The sequence below is a fragment of the Tribolium madens genome, unplaced genomic scaffold (assembly GCF_015345945.1).
Source record: "Tribolium madens isolate multiple individuals breed KSU strain unplaced genomic scaffold, Tmad_KSU_1.1 Scaffold_91;HRSCAF=231;Tcas5.2_LG7, whole genome shotgun sequence".
Lineage (NCBI taxonomy): Eukaryota > Metazoa > Arthropoda > Insecta > Coleoptera > Tenebrionidae > Tribolium > Tribolium madens.
Genome location: NW_025401063.1, coordinates 4,073,762 through 4,094,866, shown reverse-complemented (window position 1 = coordinate 4,094,866; position 21,105 = coordinate 4,073,762). Strand labels below are relative to the sequence as shown.

General features: G+C 30.7%; 2 protein-coding genes across 3 annotated transcripts in view; one reads left to right on the top strand and one right to left on the bottom strand.

The window, feature by feature from the left end:
- Positions 1–2,571: 2,571 nt before the first annotated feature.
- LOC123011092 (protein arginine N-methyltransferase 6) overlaps positions 2,572–21,105 on the bottom strand; it is a 69,838-nt gene continuing 51,304 nt past the window's right edge. For both annotated transcript variants that reach the window (XM_044408379.1, XM_044408378.1), the window contains 2 exons: positions 3,178–3,320; positions 2,572–3,126 (listed from right to left, as the gene is read on the bottom strand). The gene's annotated coding sequence lies outside the window, so the exon portion shown is untranslated. The remainder of the gene's footprint in view (positions 3,127–3,177; positions 3,321–21,105) is intronic.
- The window catches only part of LOC123011094 (growth arrest-specific protein 1-like), a 17,083-nt gene continuing 12,629 nt past the window's right edge, over positions 16,652–21,105 (top strand). The window contains exon 1 of the mRNA XM_044408382.1: positions 16,652–16,867. The gene's annotated coding sequence lies outside the window, so the exon portion shown is untranslated. The remainder of the gene's footprint in view (positions 16,868–21,105) is intronic.

Below are 21,105 nucleotides of genomic sequence, written 5' to 3'. Positions count from 1 at the left end.
TTTGTACTTTTATCTATTCTGTAATAATAAGAAAACCCCATTAAAAAACGCATGTCTTTCAGAGGGTGTAGCTCGCTTACATAACATTTTTTAATACATGTTAATAGGAAACATTTCTCTTAAAATTGAATATTCTATCACCTGTTTAAATTTGTAACAATAAAAACGGAACACCCTGTACATATAAGTGTCCTTGAAGTTCAGCGCTCGCACAGCGTACTCAAATGCAACTGCGTCACCAATATGGTATTCCAAGTAACTCTGATAATTCCAAAAAAAATTTGAGCAATTCCAAAAAGAATTCTAGTAATTCTAAAAAGAATTCCAGCAATTTAAAAAAAAAATTCAATAATTCACATATAATTCCAGTAATTCACGTATAATTCCAATGATTCACAAGTAATTCCTAACAATCCAAAGATAATTTGAATAATTCCAAATAATTCAAAACAATTACCGATTAATTTCCAACTAATTCCAGAGTGAACGGCCCCTCGGCTTAAATACTAATTTTCAGCCAAAGTATTGCAATTTGTGCTATTTCCAATCGCTTTAGGTCGATTTTAAGCCAAAAATTAACCTAAATCAATGTGTCTAAGAAAAATAAATAAAAACAAATTTTTAGCCAAAATAAAGCAATTTGTGTTATTTCCAATCTATTTGGCTTAATTTTAAACTAGAACTCAAACTAAATTAATGTATTTCAAAAAAATAAATATTTCAATCCCAATTTTCGGTCAAAAAAAGCGATTTGTGCTATTTAAAATTGATTTGGCTCGATTTTAARTCAAAACAAAATAAATGGTTAAATAACAATTCTCTGCCAAAATAAAGAAATTGGAGCCTTCCAATCCAATTTTGCTCAATTTTAACCCACAAATAATTATAAATTAATTGCTTAAATAACAGATTTTTGTCAAAATAAAGCAATTTGTGCTATTTCCAATAGATTTAATCCAATTTAAAGCCAGAAATCAACCTAAATCATCCTATTTCAAAAAAATAGATGCTTAAATAACAATTTCTAATTTAGCTTGCTTTTAACACAGAAATAATTCCAAATCAATGCATTTTATAAAATAATTGCCAGAATTTCCTAAATATTTTTATAAAATACATTGATCTAAATAAAATGATTTTTGAGTTAAAATCGAGCAAAATTAGATTGGAAATAACTGAAATTCAAGGTGACCAACCTTCCTGATTTAGCCAGGATATGTTTAGGTTTTTGTTGTCTTGTCCTGTTTTATGTTTATGTCCCGATTTAGGGTTAAACAAACCTAAGTGTGCAGTTTTTTGAAACTTTAATTTGCAGAAAAAACTGTCTTTCAAGTTAAAAAGTTTTCTTTTTGACGTCATTTCAAATGTAATCATTGTGAAAAAACTCAACTTACTGAAAGTAGAAACACTTAAAAATCGCTTTATAATGACCAAATGAAATATTAATTTGGCTTCTATGTATAAATTAAAAAAAATGTTTGCAAAAAATGAAGGGACTTTCAAAGCAATTCATACTGAAAAAAGATTGAAATTAACACAAAACAGTGAATTAACAATATGTTAATTATTTGATTAGGGTCCAAATGTTTTTTTTTTGTTTTTCATGTCAATATTTTGCATCCTATTCTTATAATATTATAGTTACATTAATAGGACCTATTTAATTTTTTATTTTGTGTTCTGGAATACAGTTATAATTATTTTTAATGATGTCCCGATTTTCAAATTACTCAAATTGCTTTATTTTTGCAGAAAACTGTAATTTAAGCATTTATTTTTTGAAATACATTGATTTAGGTTGATTTCTGGCGTAAAACCGAGCCAAATCAATTACAAATAGCACAAATTGCTTTTTTGTTTCAAATACTTTTTTAATCCTGTTTTTAGACGTAACACTACTTGTGATTTTCTCACAGGTCATGTTTACAACCCATTTATTAGCCTCAGCACCGCTTGCCATATATCAGCATCGACATTAACAAGTCATAATCGCTTTATTTCTGATAATAATGTGTCGTGACTCGAAACGGTCCATTTCTTAACAAAAGTCTTGGTGATTTAAACCCGGCGACACATTTGTGGATGTTAGTTAAGCCTTTAGACAGGTCAGGTGTTCGGCCACATGATGGATGTGGTTCCCCTGCTGCTAGAAACAATCCAGCACCGAAATGCAGGTGGTGTGGCAAAACTTGCTGCATTTCCGTCCGAAGCAATTAAACTGGATGCTGTCGGCAATTATACGCAGTGATGCAGATAAAGCCATCACGGACTCGTTCGTTTTTTTTCGATTCCGAGTACAATCATGAGATGACGACGATAAAACCGTGAACCTGCCTGCCATCAACAGAAAAGCTTTCTTTTAACAATTGGATCGGGACAACAATGCTCTCTGACACTTTTAATTTTAGGAACGTCTAACATAAAGCGATACGGATTATTTTCGGTTACGTTGCGAGATTTTGCTGCAGGTTTGCTTTGTTGTGAGGTGTTGAAGGCTGAGGTGTATTGTTCAGTCATGTGCACTAATACTCCAATAATGGGGACGTACCTGGACACTCGAAAGAAATAACAAAATGGAAAAAAGATGTAATGAATAGTGTATACAGAAAAACTTGTTCTGGCGCACAATACGGCCAAATTTGCTTTGAGCACAAGAGACAAAAAATTACACAATTTCAGCAATTACACAAATTCCTACTTCCTACAATTCTTTTGAAATCGTCAAAACAGTTCAATCGCTTTTGTCATGATTTCATAACATTTAAACTCTTTTGCGGATGTATACATTTGTACAGAACGAACACTAATTCAAAAAGTTTAGGTTTGTTTAAAATTGCACTATATCTGTTTATTTAAAATAGTTTCTCAAGAGAAATCAGTAATTAGACACACAATTTTTTTTTTTGAATCAGTGTTTTGTAGTGATAGTACACATCCCTCTTTAAAATATATATTGCTAATAATTATTATTTATTATTTATTTATAATAATAATTTATTCTTGCCAGAGTGTGCATTAGTACTGGGATTGAATTGCCCAGCGACCTGGTCCCCGCCCTGGTCCAAGTCTCCGGCTTGGCCCTGGCCCTGGCCCCGGCCCCTACCTCGCCCTCGGCCCCTGCGACGACTATAAAATTTGAAATTAGAATATATTCAGGACTTGAAACTAAATAAATACCGTTTTAATTTACCACCGGTCGGTGGTGGTGATGGTGCTGGCGTTGGCAGTGGTGGCGACATTGATGGCGGGGGCGGCGGAGAAGCCGATGACGGGGGCGGTGAGGAGCTTGGATTTCGCCCATAATATTTGGCGTAGTGAGTCTGAAAAAGTGTTCATAAAAAAGTTATTACTAACTACTCTGTTAATATAAAAAAAAAGAAAAAAAAACAAGTAACAAATACCAATTTCAATTAATTTAACATTTTGGTACCAATTAAAGATATATTTTAAAGGGTTGACCAATTACAAGCGATTGAAAAAACAAATTAGCTCATGTTCTTCTTTGTAATTATCCCTCATCTCTTATTTACATTTAAAATTCATATACAATGTGAACAAAAAAGTATGAAACCAAGTGGTCTTTTTTAAATCATTTGTCCTCAGAAAATAATAGGAGTGATATAAATAAAGTGCTGTAAAAGATAAAATTTTGTTTATTTATGAGTTGTGGGTTATTTTTGACAAAATGGCTACTTTTATGAAAAAACAATTGAAAAAAATTAAATAAAATGTAGATAGTAGTAATCCTTAGATACAAATAAAGGTTGAATAGTGGGTTATTATTTAGATAAAAATAATTTTTCGGAACTCAAAAACAAACAAAAAATTTGAAAATTTTGAAAAATTTTATTCTTGAGAAAACGTCACATTTTTGTAGTACTTTATCATTCATCAACTTTTTCAAAAGGTAAATAGTTTAAGCAAAAAACGTTTGGTTCCATACTTTTTGTTCAGTTGGTTATTTTTCCCAAGATCAAGATTTTGGATATACAGAGAAAAATGCCATGTGAGGTAAGATACCAGGAACATGGAAAAAATGTTAAAAAATTCTACCTATAAAAATTTCGAAGTTATAAGAGTTTAAATTTTGCACTTTGACTATTTATTTCTGTTGGAAAAATAATTTCCCTTTTTTTTTTGCTACAAACTATTAGAAGAGGGAACAAAGAAGCTGTATCCTAAAATTGTAACTTAATGTTATTTGTGGCTTTTATTGGCAAAATTTTGGTAGCTTTACCTAAATAGACATAAAAATGTCAAATGTAAAAAAATAAATGTCTAAATTTTTTGACAGAATTTTTAAAACATTTTTCCATGTTCCTGGTACTCGTATCTTATCTTACTTGAAATTTTTCGCTGGGGCGCGAGTTCTGACACACCCTGTATGTAGGTAGGTATAGTTGAAAATAATTTTAGGCGATGAACTAGATTAGTATCTATCAATGTCCTATATATATTTTTTATTTATCATTTAAAGGTCACTAATGGACTTTTTCAACTCGCTGGGACAATCTGTACCCATAATCTATCGTTTGCACTAGCAAAAAAAATTTTTAATCAATTAGAAATATTTATTTTTGTGTCGACAGTAAAACTTGGGACAGCTTGTATATTGAAAATATAACATTTACAAAAATTAAATCGATCTATTCGAAGATTAAAAAAAAAAACATAAATCTATGAATTTTGTGCGCTAGTTTTGGTTCAACCTGTACATACATGCTTCAGTGTATTTTTATATCAAGTATACAAACGCATCACTCGCATTAGCTTTTTAGCCTGCTTGTAGCAGATACAATTTCAAGATTCAATTTATCTAAATAATTTTTTTTGTCAATTATTTCAAGACACCTGTATATTACATTTATCGGAGTGAAATAAAAAATGTGGTCATAACTCAAAGAATTTATTTTTTCTAATTTAACTCGAACTTCAGACACTTTTCGATTCTCAAAAATTCATTATAGGAACAAATATTTTAACCATTAATAGAATTAAGATAGATTAATATTTAATTTTGTCATTATGAGTGGGACAAATTAGCCATAAAACAGGACAAGACAATAAAAACTCAAAGTATGTCTTGGCTAAACCAGAACAATTGGTCACCTTACATTAATTTAACAAGTTTTTTGGCATTTAATTTTGTAGAAACTTGTTTTTTTTCCAAGTTGATCCAAAATTTTTGATTTGAAACTCGATCCGCTGTAACCCAAGTAGCTCTTCAACTGCTTGTCTTCGGTTTCTGTCCCTCGCCATTTTGAACCACTGCCAGTGCATAATGGCCCGTAAATCGCCTAATTAAGGCCAAGCAGCCAACCGATCTGCTCCTCCACGGACCGTGTCTTCCTTAATTAAGTCATTATCACGCGCTCGCTTTTGTGTGACGACCAAATCGGTTCGGTCAATATTTGTGGTTGTGGTATCAGCGACCCGAGTCAACAATTTCCTGCTTTATTTGCCTTTTAAAGTGTAGATGTTAAAACAAACCTACTACCAACTTCACTAAACAAACACCCGACTATTGTAAATCTATACAAACAGACGGCCAGTTTGTCCAACTTGTTAGATCGTTTATTTCGAAATTATTAACGATATTTCCTGACAGATTCTGCTTTATTATTAGGGTGCAGGTAGTTTGTGTCCCAAAAAAAATCTTCAACACTCCCCACTCAAACTTTGTCGGTAAATGAAGCATCTTGCACCCAAGGGCGGATCCAGGGGAGGGGCCCAAGGGGCCAGGCCCCCCCCAAACATGCCACCAAAAGCTTCAATTTTTTATATTTAAATTTTGATATAAAAACCTTATGACCTAAAGTTTTTTTTTAAATAAAAACATTAGAATTCTTTATTAATACAAATCATACATATACCGAGAAATCAAAATAATTTGTAATCGAGTCATTTTTGGATCCGAAAACGTACAGTTGCGGAATTAAAATTTCGGACAGTACTGTCATTTCTATAATGTAAACTCTAAAAGAACCTCATTTTTTACTCTTGCCATATTTATGTCATTTTGACTTATTTACTTTCAAAAATAGTGATTTGTGGCATAATAGCGGGGTAGTCAGCAGATAAAAGCGATGATTTAATTACACTTAGTTTAATTAATAAATTTCCTAAGACAGACAAATTGTTTAATTAACAAATTTAACAACAAATAAAAATAAGTTTCATTGTCACGTTTTCGGATACAAGGACAAATTATCTTGATCTCTCGATACTTACTTAGTTTTTACTAATTTAAAAAGGAATCATCAATTGTAATTTACTTTGGGCCACATCTTAGGTATCTAATTAAATTAAGTTTATATCTGTTTGAATAATGAACGTTACCAATTCGCTAGAACACCTTATACACAATTGGAAACCCCTAATTTTTTAGCAAATTCGATAGATTTTTTAATTATCGAAATGGCAACACTAAAATATTATATATTACATAAAATTCTCAAAAAAAATTATCCAAAAAGTACAATAATATCAATAAAAAACAAAGAAAGAATTAAATCAAGTTAAAAATTTTGTATTTTTTAAAAAGAAAATTGACCTGTTCGAGCATTTTTCCAAAACAAAATATTTTCAGTTTTAATAAATAAGATTGTTCTATAATTTTGCCGCTCACTGTATACCCTCATCATTCTAAAAATTTTTAGATAGCCCCCCAAAATTAATTTCTGGATCCGCCCCTGCTTGCACCACATGCTGGTTGTGGCGTTTTAATTGCTTTATATCTCTTCTAATTAAAGTGGAATTGAACCTATTTATATTTGTGACCGCTTGTTTCTCGTCTATTACTCCCCTACATCATTAGATTAAGTAATTAGCCGTAATAAATGCCAGGAAGTGTTTTTTGATTCGGATTTATTTGAGGACGCTAATGCACTTTTTTCTTATCTTATCGACTCTCTAATGGAAGCCTGGATGATATTCAGATCCGATTTAAAAATAGAAGATGACAAAAAACTTATTTTTTTCATCTTCCTCTGCACCTGTTGCCCTGTTATTATGAATTTCACGAAAGCATTACAGCGTAATATGCATTAGAGCACGTTCGAATAAAATTCTGATGTAAGGAGTATCTTCATATCCGTCGTTAATAACAAGTAAAATGTGACCATGCATTCTGGTCATAAATTACATCGCGTTGTATGTCGGATTGCATCTTAATATCTACGTGACCACAAACAACCTTCAGTAGCGTTGAGCGACACATAACGCAGACTTGCAATTGGTAATCGGTACAAATCAGTAACACGTGACGTAGAGTCAATAATTAATCAGTAATGAGCTGTTATGACGTTTCCCGATGCACCAAGAAGTGATTAACAATAATTGCGTCTTGATTGAGTTGTTAACTGCACGAGAGCTGGAAATGGGCAAAATTGGTTTCGCCTTACAAGAACTGGAGGTTTTGTGTAACAGAAAACTGGAACTGATGGTCTCTCTTACTCAAAATGTGTCCTTAACACAATTCAGGCTTTTTTGTGTGATAAATAACATTTTTTTAATATTATTGCAGTTTGCGAACAACATGATTGTCTGAAATGTGGACCAAATTGTTTCTTTGTTTCGAAAATTTAATTATTTAATGAAAATTTAGGGTTAGTTTGAAAAAAGTAGAATACTCATGACTGAAATAAGTTTCAGAATAAGTTTTTAAACTCACTTTTTGGACCACATTTTGGAAAACTTGTTAAATTATGATCTTTATTTAAATTCAAATTACGAATGTTTTTTCTCATAGCATGAGCTTTAAGACAACTTATAAAAGTAACAAAATAAGAAACACATTCTTTTATACACTTAAATAAATGTCTACTTTATTGACGTGTTAAAGTCTATCTCTCGCATACAATGTGGGTAAGTATCGAATCCTAAATATTATTTTTTATAAACAATGTTTTCTATATTTTTAACACAAATCTGTACCTACATACAGGCTGTCCCTGTTGAAAAAGTCCATTAAATGGTAAATTAAAAAGAAAAATTATATAGGACATTAATAGATACTAATCTAGTTCATCGCCTAAAATTATTTTCAACTATACAGCGTGTTTCAAAAATAAGTTACAATAAAAACTTGTCTTTTTTTAAATGAAACACCATATGTTTCTTAGCGTTTTTGGATGTAGATTTTTATGACAACGTTTTTAAGCTAAATTTTTATTGGTCGATTTTGCTTGGTTTTAAAAATAAGACGATTTTTTGAAGAAAACATGCACTTTTTAAAAAATTATTACACAAAAACTAAGACATCTAGAGATATTTTTTACTACCGCAAAGAAGAAGGTAAAAGCTATAAGGTAGTAACATTTTTTAGTGTGTTGCATTTGGAAAGATAAAAAAAATGAAGGCGTTTGTTAAAAGTTCAATAACTTAAAAAAATTAAATGGAACACCTATTTATTGTTTTTGCATTTAAAAGATTTTTAAATTGTCTTTTTAAAACTATTTACTTTTAGGTGTTTATAATCAATAACTAAAAAGATATTTAACGTTAAACATTAAAAAAAAATTACTATTGTTTTAGTAGCCAAAAAGTGCACAGTTGCACAAGAGGTGGAAGAAATATCACTTAATAATCACATTTGTGTTAAACTGAATACATTATTCTTTATTTTTACAATAAAATAATTCGAATTTCAGTATTTTTAACGACTTTTACAATCTCTGGATAAATCAACGGATAAATGATCCGAGGTGGAATTATTATGGTTGCCGTAGTATCAACAATGCTCAGATATTGATAGGCATTGTTGCTACAATTAATATTGAGTGTTAAATATCTTTTCATTTATCAATTCTAGACATTAAAAGTTTATTTTTTTAGATAGCCAATTTATCAGTCTATTAGATGCAAAAATAAAAAATAAGGTGTTCCATTTAAAATTTTTAAGTTATTTAACTTTTAACAAACTTCTTAATTTATTAATCTTTACAACTGCAAAACATTAAAAAATTGCTACAGCTTTAATTTCTGAACTTTCTTCTTAGCAAAAGTAAGAAAAAAATTGTTCTAGCTGTCTTAGTTTTTGTATAATAAATTGTAAAAAGTGCATGTTTTCGTCAAAAAAGCCTTATTTCTAAAACTAAGCGAATTCAACTAATAAAAGTTTAGCGTAAAAACATTGTTTTAAAATGCTGCATCCAAAAATCCCAAAAACATACGGTGTTTCATTTAAAAAAAAAAACACAAGTTTGTATCGTAACTAGGCTGAAATAAAGCAATTTGTGATATTCTCAAGCGGTTTGGCTTTATTTTAAGTCGGAAATTAACCTGAATCAAAATATTTCAACACAATAATGTTTTGAATAAAAGTTTTCTTCCAAAATAAAACAATTTGAGCTATTTYCAATCCAATTTTGCTCGATTTTAATACAGAATTAGTTCAAAATTAATGTATTTTATAAAAACAACTGCTTCAATCTTAATTTTAGCCTGAAATAAAGCAATTTGTGATATTTTCAATCGATTTGGCTCAATTTGAAGTTGGGAATCAACCTGAATCAATGCTGTATGGTTGAAAATATATTATTTTTTTTAATTTTACGATTTAAAAATTACCAATGGACTGTTTCTTCAATTTGATGCTTTAATACTGTTCAAAATTTTTAGCGCATTTCAGTGAAACCCTAAAAACCAAATTTGGATTTTTTTTTATTTAATTGGAATCAAATATTGTTTTTGTAAATTTTGTTCGGGAAATAGTCTGCAAATATACAAATAGTAAACGGAAACATTTTACCAGCTTCGGGTTTTCGTCATAGATAATTAAACGCAGATTCCGATGAATTTTTTTGAATGTGTTTCAGAATCTACTGATTACTGGTTAAATACCGGCTAAAAACTTTAATTGCTAGTTGCTCGTTAGTTGGTCGTTTACTGAGCCACAAAAACCTAAATTGCCTATGCAAATAGCAAGCGCTGTAAAGTTTGACGTCTTAATAAGATAGATCTTGCGCTCGGGGCCATCGGAGTTCACTCCGAGGTCCCGAATTTCCGTTCATCACCTCGACAATGTCGAAACGTTCCATTGTGTTGGCCGATGTAATGTTTCCGCTTTGAGTTTCGCCGAAAGCGCAACAAGAAGAACGTTAATATCGTCCTTAGGGCAAGTGGCCATTAAGTCGTCGTCGGTTTTTCACACGAGTTACGTCTCAATAAGGCGGCAAGCGGCTTTGATCTTCGCCGAATGATCCGATTTATTCGTGACGCAACAGATGGCTTGAGATTCCAAAACGAAAGAAAAATTAACGCGATGATCCTTGAACTTGTTATTGTTATTGTCGATGATTAGTTTCTAATGACCAGACTGGAGGACTTTGTCTTGGAGAAAATTCCGGTGAAGAACCGGTGGTGTTAGAGCGATTAGGTTGTTAACGACGACCTCGACGGCATTCTTCACTTCACGTTTCGAGCTTTTGGAGCAAATTGACTTATCTTTGTGCTGCTTGAAGTGACCGCAGTTTTATATGAGTCGTAAAGCGTTGTAAATAGAAATAATATTTTATACAGTACAATAATTGAAGCAACGATAATAAAATAGTTAGCGTGGTGTGGGTTTGAGGTTAACGACCACGCATCAAACACTGGATTATGACCGATCGCTGGCATTTAAAAATGTTGGGAAAGAGAATCCAGATGCGTTTTTTCAGATTTTTTTTGGTAAAACGCTTCTTTCAATAGAACTCCAAGACTGCGAAACTCAATTTCCATATTTGTCTTGGATTTCATATCATTTTAATGTTTTTCTTTAAATATTTTAGCTCTTTCACTTGTTTTGTTTTTTTTTTTTCATTCTGGAGTCAATTTTAAAAATGTTTGTTTTTGTTTAGATTAGAGTTATTCTTGCGTTACGCAAGAACCATGAGGCATATGCAACCAAAAATACAAATTACCCTTAACCAAAAATTTTATCATGTAATAATCCACTTTATTTAAAATCATCCCCATGCAATGTGATCATAAAAAATCTGCAAATAAAATTTTTATATTTATTTTTGTTTTTTTGTCCAAATTGTCAATAATGCATTTTGTTTGATACAAGATTTTTACCAGTTTTTTGTTTCCAGTTTAGTAAAGTACCTATTATTTCCTTTTTCGTTATAAGAAAGGCGGAGAAAGTATCTCTTTTTTTATTTCAACATGCAACAAAAATTTAAAGTAAAAAATATTTAAAGTAAAAAAGTGGGGATAATAATTCGAAACGAGATTCCACTATATCAATCGGGTAAAATTTTTCCGGTTACTATTTGCAAATTTTCAAAACTATGAAAATAAGAGCAATTATTAAAAAAAAATAACTGACTTCGAGTGCAGTATTTGCGTTCAATTATTATCTATGACGAAAACTTGGATAAATAGTTTAGCGACGAGTGATTTTTTGTTACTAATCAATCTGGCAAAGTTTTTCAGGTTACTATTTGTAAATTTTCAGGACTATTAAAAAAACACCAATTATTTAAAAAAAAATCACTGACTCCTGGACTAGGTACTGTTAAGAAAGAAAAATTATTGAAATCTGCGTATATCCCAAGTGCATGCCAAATTTTCGAACATTTACAAAAACAATATTTTTTTAGGATAAATTGAAAAAAACAATGTAAAAAAAATTATGTCAATCAAATTTCTGAAATTCATCTAATCAGATTCGCGGTAATTTAGCACACGGTAAAAATTATCGCTTAATTTGATTGATTATTTACCATAAAAAGTTAATTTTTGTGTTCATTCTATATATTTAAAACAAAACAATCTATAAAAAAATAATACAGTGGAACCTCTTTAAGTCGAAGTACCTATTGCCAAAAAAATTATTCGAGTTATCGAGATTTCGAGATATAATAGAATATTACTTTTCTACAGATTGTTTTATTTTAAATTTACAAAATAACACAAAAATTAACTTCTGATGATAAATATAAAAATAAAGTAGAATAAGAACGTGAAACGATGATTGTTATATAAACGATAAAAAATTCTAGATTAAAATTTATATTTTTTGTCGTTTAGCCCTGCTTGGTTAATGATTAATTTCTAACATAATTTTTGGTTTTGAGAAAGTATCTCTTGGAAATTTTCAAAAACTTATTTTACTGTAAAGTGCCTTTTATGTGGCAAATACTACAAAGTTATTAAAAAAAAGTTGTTCAGAATCAACATCTAAGCCCCTATTACAAACAAAATCACCAGCCAACTAAGATTTTTCATTTTTTATGTTAATAATGTTATTTTTAACATCTCTTTAGATTATTACTACCAATACCTTTTTAACGTATCTGTTATTAAAAAGCATAACTATTTTGAAAAAAATCACAGTTGACCGATGTTTTTAAAATTATGATGTAAGGGCCTAGATTTTGATTCTAAACAACTTTTCTTAATAACTTTTTTTCATATTGCTACATAAAAGACTCATACTTAATTTTTTTAAACTAAAATAATGTTACAAATTAGTCTTTAACTAAGCAGAGCTAAACCCCAAAAAATGAGTATTTAAATCGAGATTTTTTATCTTTTACAGAAATCGTTTGACCTTTTCGGAGACACCCTGTATACATTTTATTCATTTGTCTTCGGAGTAACAGAAAAAAACTTTTGAGCAAACTCAAGACATTCTGCAGAAATTAATCTAATGCGCATAAAGTAAAATTGCGGGAATTTAAAAAAACATCGACTTTTGGAGGTTTATATGTAGCTGAGGAGACCAGAAATCTGTTCAACTTAAAACGGAATTGGACTCTGGCGCTGCCAATCACTTCGACTTAACAAAATTTAGAGATATAGAGATTCGAGTTATCGAGGTTTTATTGTATTCTATATCTCGAAACCTTGATATCTCAAATAATTTTTTCGGCGTCAACTTCAACTTAACGGGATTTCACTGTAATCAATGTGGTAAAATTTATCTGGTTACTATTTGCAAATTTTCAAAACTATCAAAATACGGGCAATTATTTAAAAAAAAAATCACTGACTTCGAGTACAGAGAAAAAAAATCATCGAAATTTGCGTTCAATTATTTATGACGAAAACTTGGATAAATAGGAACTAATAATTTTTTTGGTACTAATCAATCTGGCTAAATTTTTCAGGTTACAGTTTGTATATAACTTCAGGACTATTAAAATAAGGGCAATTATTTAAAAAAATCATTGGTTTCTGGAGTAGGATTGTTTCGAGTACAGTCCTCGGCTAAAACGGTTTGCATAAGTGGATTCCCGAAGTCATTTTACACAACATTTCAATGTTTGAACCACTAGGAAATTTTGGTAAGAGTCTGGCGAGTGTTGCATTACACGCCATAATGACAGCAATCATCAGCGAAACTTGAAATAATAAACACGTATTCCTGCCATAACTCGCATCCTGCGTCCACGAAATCATGATCATCGATCATTTATGTTAAACGAGAGTTGAATTCGAATCCGCAAGAAGCTTGACAGGAAGTGCCATTATGTGTGTTTTACCTCGGTTCAGCTGCACTTATATCCCGGCTATTTTCGTCCACACTCCAATGAACATTTCCACAAAACGGACCTGAACCTAATCTCAAAATCTTTCCTAATGATGGATGAGCCGCTCCTTACTCGGAATCTTTCTAGGGCTGGTCATGCGGAGTGCTAAACATCTGTCAACGTCGACGCAACTATTGTGGTCAACAAAAGAGAAGTCTTCATAGACGTGGGTATCCCTTGTGCAAAAGAAAATCACACGGACTGAGGTCAGGGCGGTTTGCTGGCGTGGCCTTCGATTTTAATGTCTTTATTACCGATGGACGATTGGAGGCTGCCCCTCCAGGCTGGAATTATAGCATTTTTGTTTTTTTGTTAGTTCTTGAAGGACGGTAGTGATATTATCGGGGACTCAAAAATTACAGTAATTTGTGTTGGTGTATCTTGACCAAAGATCTTCGAGTTTAACAGCTAGTAAAAGAGATTTCGTTGAAATTTTGCCATTTTCTTCGCTCTCTAATCCGTATTAAGAGCTTGTAATTTGAAATCAAAGTTGTCAGTTTCCCATTTCGTAATTGGTCGCTTTCTAAATGTGCGTGGTTGCCTTTCCCTTTACACAATCGGAGGTGCTCTAGAAAGAGGGCCGGGCCCCCCGCGGACCCACTTCGAGGGTCACTCTTCTGGTCCACTGGAGGATATCCTAGACACGTTCATAACAATAATGCATCCCCCATCTGGCAACCATGCACCGAAAAAGAGACGGCCACAACAACACGAACCGGAGGAACAAGAAGAGAACAACACGTCGTAAAGATAGCCAGCTGCTGGCATGGGCGGCGACCCCGGCAGGGCCGAAATTTTACAAAAACAAATATATAAATAATTTTATTTTCAAAAAAAAAAAATAAAACTAATTTTGAATTACATTGAAATGTGGAAGAATATTATTTCAAATGTTCAATTCTGTTGTTTGAGTTTAAAATTAGAGCAAACTGAATTTTGGCCAACAAGCACCGATTATTTATCATGGCTACAAAGATTTCGCAAATGTATGACATTTAAATTTAATTTTACTTTTTTATTTTTATTTAGGTGAGTTCAAAATCTGTTCTGACAATAAATTATAAACTATGATTAGATATACTCGTAAATATTTTAAATTATTTGTAATATTTTTTTACGTAATATTGCAAAAATGTGAAATTCCAGAATGACTTTATTTTTACTTTAAATCAACGTTTAAAAGCAAACGTTATACATTTTTACAACTTCCCCTACAAAGTAGTTAACCCAAAATAAAAAAAACTTTGTTATAACTAGAGAAATTTATTTAAAATCAACCATAATTAATTATAAATTATAGTTTCATAATTATGAATCCATCTGTCCACCCATAAATTAATAATTAATTCATTAATAATTACTGATATTAATAAAAGTAGTATTGGTTTCCGAGGTTAATAATTAATATAAAAACAAACTATAAAATCATAGCAGGTCTGTTTTGCCACATATGTAAAGATATCCTTTTTTTTCATTAAGGCAGCTTTCTATTTCTTTGTAGTTTTTTCCTAAAATAACATAAATTAAAAAAAAAAATTGATTCCAATTTTCATTTTTTAAGTTAAAAAATTACAGAAATTGAGGAATTCATCAAAAGAGAGTGATAAATAAAATAAATACTTAAGTAAATACATAAATAAATAAATAACACAATTGTAAAAGTTGAAAAAAGCCAAAAATAAGAAAACCCAAAATAAGTTTGAAACGCTGGAAATAAAGAAAACGATAAAAATTGACAAACTGTTTGTGAGAAAGACATTAAAATGTTGTAAAAGCCTAATAATAAACAAAAAAACCTAATCTTTTATAAAATAAATTACTTTTTTCTATTACCACAATTTATTGTTTTAAAGATTTTAAACTACATACATACAGGGCGATCCAAAACTCGCGTCCCAGAGATAAATGCCAAATAAGATAAGATAAGATTTAATTGCCAATTATTTTCTGACATTTCACCTTTTTTATGTCTATTTAATGTCACCGATGATCTTGTATATGTTTTTTCATAATTATTTAGTAAAGGCACAAAAACTTTGCCAATAAAAGTTACAAATAACGTTAAAAATAGTTCAATTCAGCCTAGCAAAAGAACTTGTAAAATTATTTTTCTAACAGAAATAAATAAAGAAAAAATAAAGAGCAAAATTTAAACCCTTAAAACTTTGAAATTTTTATAGATATGTATTTTTTTAAACATGTATCCTATGTTATTTGGTATTTATCTCTGAGAAGAGATTCTGAATATTTAAAATTGTCAATTTAAGCGATTTTTTTAACAACAGTCACATCATTTTCTCAAAATTAGAGTTTTGTCATAACAAATTATTAGAAAATAATTAAACTGTTTTTAATAGTATCATATTGATTTTGTTAATTTCTATTATTTATTTAAATCTCTGAGATACACAAGCTATTTTTTTAGTGTAGGTTTTTAGTGTTTTTTATTTCCTCACACAAGAAATTTTCCTCAAAGATTTTGAGTTCACTCAACAGTCAACACTTTGTTAATAAATTAAAAATTAAAAATAGTTATTTATTATACAACACGATAAAGAAATTGTTTAACTACGAGTGAAAAGGTTAAGTTTACGAGTGACGAAGTCACGAGTGGACTTTTTTCACGACTAGATAAACAATCTTTATCATCGTGTATAATATTTAGTTTTATTTTGTACTCACCTACCAGAATTTCTTGTACAAAATAAAGAATATAAACAGTAGATAAAAAGTACTTTATTTCATAGACGATGAAAGACTACTTTATCTACTGAAATTAGTTGATAAAAGCACTCTTTAACATTGAGTACAAAATAAAGTAAATTACCTAAGCAAAATAAACATAGAAAGTAATATTTTTTGTCATTCAATAAATTTAAATAATGAATTCAAGATTTTTTTCCTTCTTTCCTTCTGTTTTCTTTCTTTTCTTTCTTCCAATTAAATAGTATATTAAACTCGTGTTTACTTTCTCTTTTATGTATACACGTATGATCACAAGTCATTTAAGAGCGTGAAAATTTGTTGAGTGCCGCTCGCTGCCCCCTCCGCGCCTGAAAAAATCGGCGCCCCTGCCCGTTCAGTTCTTGTAGGGAGAGAGAGGTCGGTTTCAGGTACTCGCCTCTGCTGGCTGTCAGCCTCTTTCTAACACAACTTAATTTCAAAACCTCAATAGCGCGTCGGTTGTCGCGGAGGAAGGACGTCTTCTTCGACGCACTGTGTGAGCGACCATCTCGTTTATGTGACATTCAATCAGTGAACGTGTGCAGTGATTCTAGTGACCGAGGAAATAGAAATTCGCCTCTAAATGACCATGTGACAAGAATTCCCCAAACAATTCAACGGTGAGTTCTGTGATCCCCAGGAAATCGACTTTTTAATGGCCTAAACCGATTTTGAAACATGCGTGCGTACACATGCCACGACTATTTGGATTTCCTGTCGTAAAATCACCCGATCTAAAAGTGGCAACATCAAAGACAGGATATTGTTGAAAAAGGGGTTTCACAGCCGATGAAACGGACTACCAACTGAAAAGCTGACACGTTTGCCAACTTTAAATCAAGCTACACTCAACTATTTCGTTGTAAATCCGAGAAAAATAAAATTAAAACCGCTTCACATCCAACATGTGAAAAAACTCAGCTTTATTTTTGTCAGTTTGCGTCAGCGTCAGTCAAAGCTCATTAGAAGTGTTTCCCGCCAAAAATACCTTGAACTTTGATAAAGTACCAGAAAATTTTCCAGAAAACTATCAATAATAAAAATGTAATAGTTTGTCAAGATAAAGCAAAAATTTTAAGCCATGTAAATAACACTTTTATAACTGCTCTGTTGTTACAAACGGAATTATCTAAGATATCCCAACAGCAGTTTTATTGAAACTTTATATCGAATCGGTAAGTCATAAACGCTTTAATGTGTTTTCATAACAGCGCCCCTGACACGATTTACTTGTTATTTTGATAATTTAAGGCCTTTGTATTTTTCCGTGGATTTACGCAAATAGAAAACGTTAAAATCCTGAAAGATTTGTTGATTAAGTGATTAAATTCTTTCAAAACTGGCTGAAATGTTTCAAAAATGCAACTTAATAGGGACATACCAGTCTTTCTTTCCTACCAAATACTCCAGATTGCTTACCGTTGAATTTTAATAGGTCATAAATTTTAGAAACGATAAAAACGACACAAGAAAAGAATTTAGAACCTGCTTAAGTTAGAACTCGCCTAATTAAGTGGCTCATCTGATTATCAAGCGGAAAAAAACAAAGTTTTTTGAATTTAGAGAATTAAAAATTGTCTGTCATAAAATTGACAAGATTAACAACAGCTTTTTGGCACCATTAGGCACAGATAGGTGTAGGTATCTATAATGTGGGATCAAAGACGTTAGAATTGGGGAAGAATTGATGGTTTTCTGTCAGTGTTGGGAAAACCTCATTTATTATTTTTGTAGTTTTTTTTCTAATCATCTTAAAGAATTTGTACTCAAACGTTTTCAGTTAAAAAAAGTTATTCAACCTGTGAAGAAACTATTTACGTAGTTGTGCAGAAAAATAAATAATAATAATAATAAAATGAAAAAAATTAAAAATAAATAAAGTCATTATTTAAAATTAGAAATATTTTGTTTTATAGCCATAAGCGGTTAGGTTATGCTCAATGAAAACATTTTCAAAATGACGGCACTTCCTGATACACTGGAAATGGATATTATCTTTGTTATTTTAAATAAAAAGCTATGTTTTTTATTGCGTTTTTGGATTACTCATTTTGAGAGAGTTTTCATTAGCCTTCCCTATATCTAAGTTTAACCGTTTTCGAAATATTTAGACCTTTTTAAAATTTTTGAATCTTCCTATTCAAAAATCGGTAACTCTACCATTTTTTATTATGTTGAAACCGTATTTGGGTTTACGAGAGAGAAAGGTTAGATCTTTCCTTTGGTGTATTTATAATTAGAAAAAATATTAATAAACTACAAACACCCTTAACTCAATTTTTCTAAATGAAACTCCCCAATTTTTTCTTCACTAAATAAAGGAAAATTTAGTTCTGCTTCGGTCTGTATTACCATTCCCTATACCTATGTTTGATAGTTTCAAGTTATAATAACTTTTGATATTGTGAGAAATTCATTAGCCATAGCTAGGTTATCATAGAAATAGGAAAAAATAGAATATTAAAGTTATTCAAATTTAGATGAAATAAATTTAGTTTGTATTTACGAAAAGAATATGAGAATGAGAAATATTTCCATGGCAAATTTTTTCCATTGTAAAAAAAAAAGTCAAAATAAAACTTGGAAATCATTGAATTTAGGTACAGGGAATGTTGATACAGATCGATGCAGAATTAAATTCTCTTTCATTTAGTCAAGAAAAAATTGGGGTCTTCCATTTGAAAGAAATCAGTTATGGGTATTTGAAGTTTCCCAAACGTAACCATAAATTTTGGAGGTTTGTTAATTATTTTTCCAATTAAAATACACAAAAGAAAAGGCCTAACCTTTCTTTTTCATATGCCCAAACACGATTTCAAAATAATTAAAAAAGGTAGAGTTATCGATTTTTGGAGAAGAAGATGCGAATTAAAAAAATTAAAAAAAAAGTCTAATTATTTCAAAAACGGTTAAATTTAGGTATAGGGAAGTTTGATAAAAACTCTCTCAAAATCACTTGAGTATTCCAAAAACGCAATAAAAACTTAACTTTCTATTTAAAATAACGAAGTTGGTACCCATTTCCGGTGTAATCATCTTGAAATTTTTTCATTAAGCAAGATCTAGACTATTATAGCTATAATCAAAATTTTAGGTAAATATCACTGTTAGAACTCCCAATACTTCTAGTGTGGAGTTTAGTCGGAACAGCCTGTATACTATAAAGCGTGATTACCGTAAATCGAGGGTAAATCAATGCTTATTGTTTTCGTTGATTTGTGTAGAATGTTGTAAAACAGCAAGCACTTAATCCAGTTGTCACCACTTGACAGATGTTGGGAAAAAGCAGCATCAACAAGAAGCCGACGTCGGGCAATAATACCGATAGTTTATCGATAATTATTGTTTGTCGATGATTTGCAGCCGATGATTAAAATTCGCATCACGGTCTGCCTTTCTCGGTAGTCCGCATCCTGCCCCCGCCAGACCGTACCTAATAACTCAATTTATGAGCCGCGACAAGGCCGAAACTTCGACTTTCACGGAGATTTGGGTTCTAGGTAGGAAAAAGCCTCATTAACTGCGATGGACATGTGGCGTCGGACTCATTATACGTCGTTCCAAAAGAACCATTCATAAAATTGACAGATACAGATAAATTTAGATGTGTTGGCTTTCCGTATACATGTGGCATGCGTCTGGACGGCTGCTGGAGGGTGGGAAAGCTGATTTACGACCCAAATGTCGACGAAAGTGGCAATTGAACCAATTGAAACAATGAACTAGTCATGAAGCTATCTTCATTTTTTAAAGATCTTAACAGCAAGAGAAACAAATTTCAGAAATTTTACCTAAATTTTATTTTGTCTATTGACAATTTAAAAATACAATATTGAAATTAACGCAAGTGTTGTGAACTCTTTGGTCTAAATATAGATTGTCTCAGTTAATTAAAGCAGCTAAAAAAATTACTTCAAGGCTGTTTCGGCACTTTCACTCATTCTAAATGCCATTATTGCTATTTAAATTGTTTGTCCAGAAGTGTTTTTATTATTTTTGTGAAATGTTCGTATAAAAATAGGACATTTCGTGTTTTTGGAAGAATTGTACTTTTAGATGATGAAAAATACCACTAAAAACTAAATGGAGGGTGAACAAAAAGTATAAAACCAAGCTTTTTTTAAATCATTTGCCTTCATAAAATAATAATTTAGAAAAATTAAAGTGCAAGAAAAAATTTGATCGTATTTTGGAAATGAAATATTATTTAATTTTTGGTTTTGCGATTGTTTTTCAAAATGACAAATTATACAGAGTGGTTATAAATGATTTTCATCTAGCCAGCCTTGGAATTTTTTTGCATGTAACTTTATTTGTGCCGCTCTACTTTTTTTGAAAGCTCTAGTTCTGTCATTAGTGTCACTTATTATTTAATAATAAATTGTTGTTAATCAAAAATTGTTTTAACTAATTTCCATAATAATTGATAATAATGTATACTTTGGAAGAAAACAAGTTTATAATTGAAGTCTATTTTCGAAGTGGACGCTTAGTAAACGGCGATTTTTTAATTTTGAGTTAAAACAAGTAGGTACCCCTATTTTCGTAAAGCGGCATTTTTTATTTTACATGGAAAATTCACTTTGTATAAAAAGTTTTTTTTTTAATAAAAATTGCCTTGTAAAAAAAGGTTTTTATCCGCAAACGTCACAAAAGTGACCAATTTTATGTCTAATAGATGTTACAAAGTAAAAGTTTTACTTTTCAGCCATGGAGTAAAAACTCTATTTTTTGCGCCTAAGCGTTTTTATTTTTACCATGACATTAACAAAGAGTATAAAACCAAGCGTTTTTTTTTAAATCATTTGCCTTCAGAAAATAATAATTAATAAAAATTAAAGTGCAATAAAAAAAAATT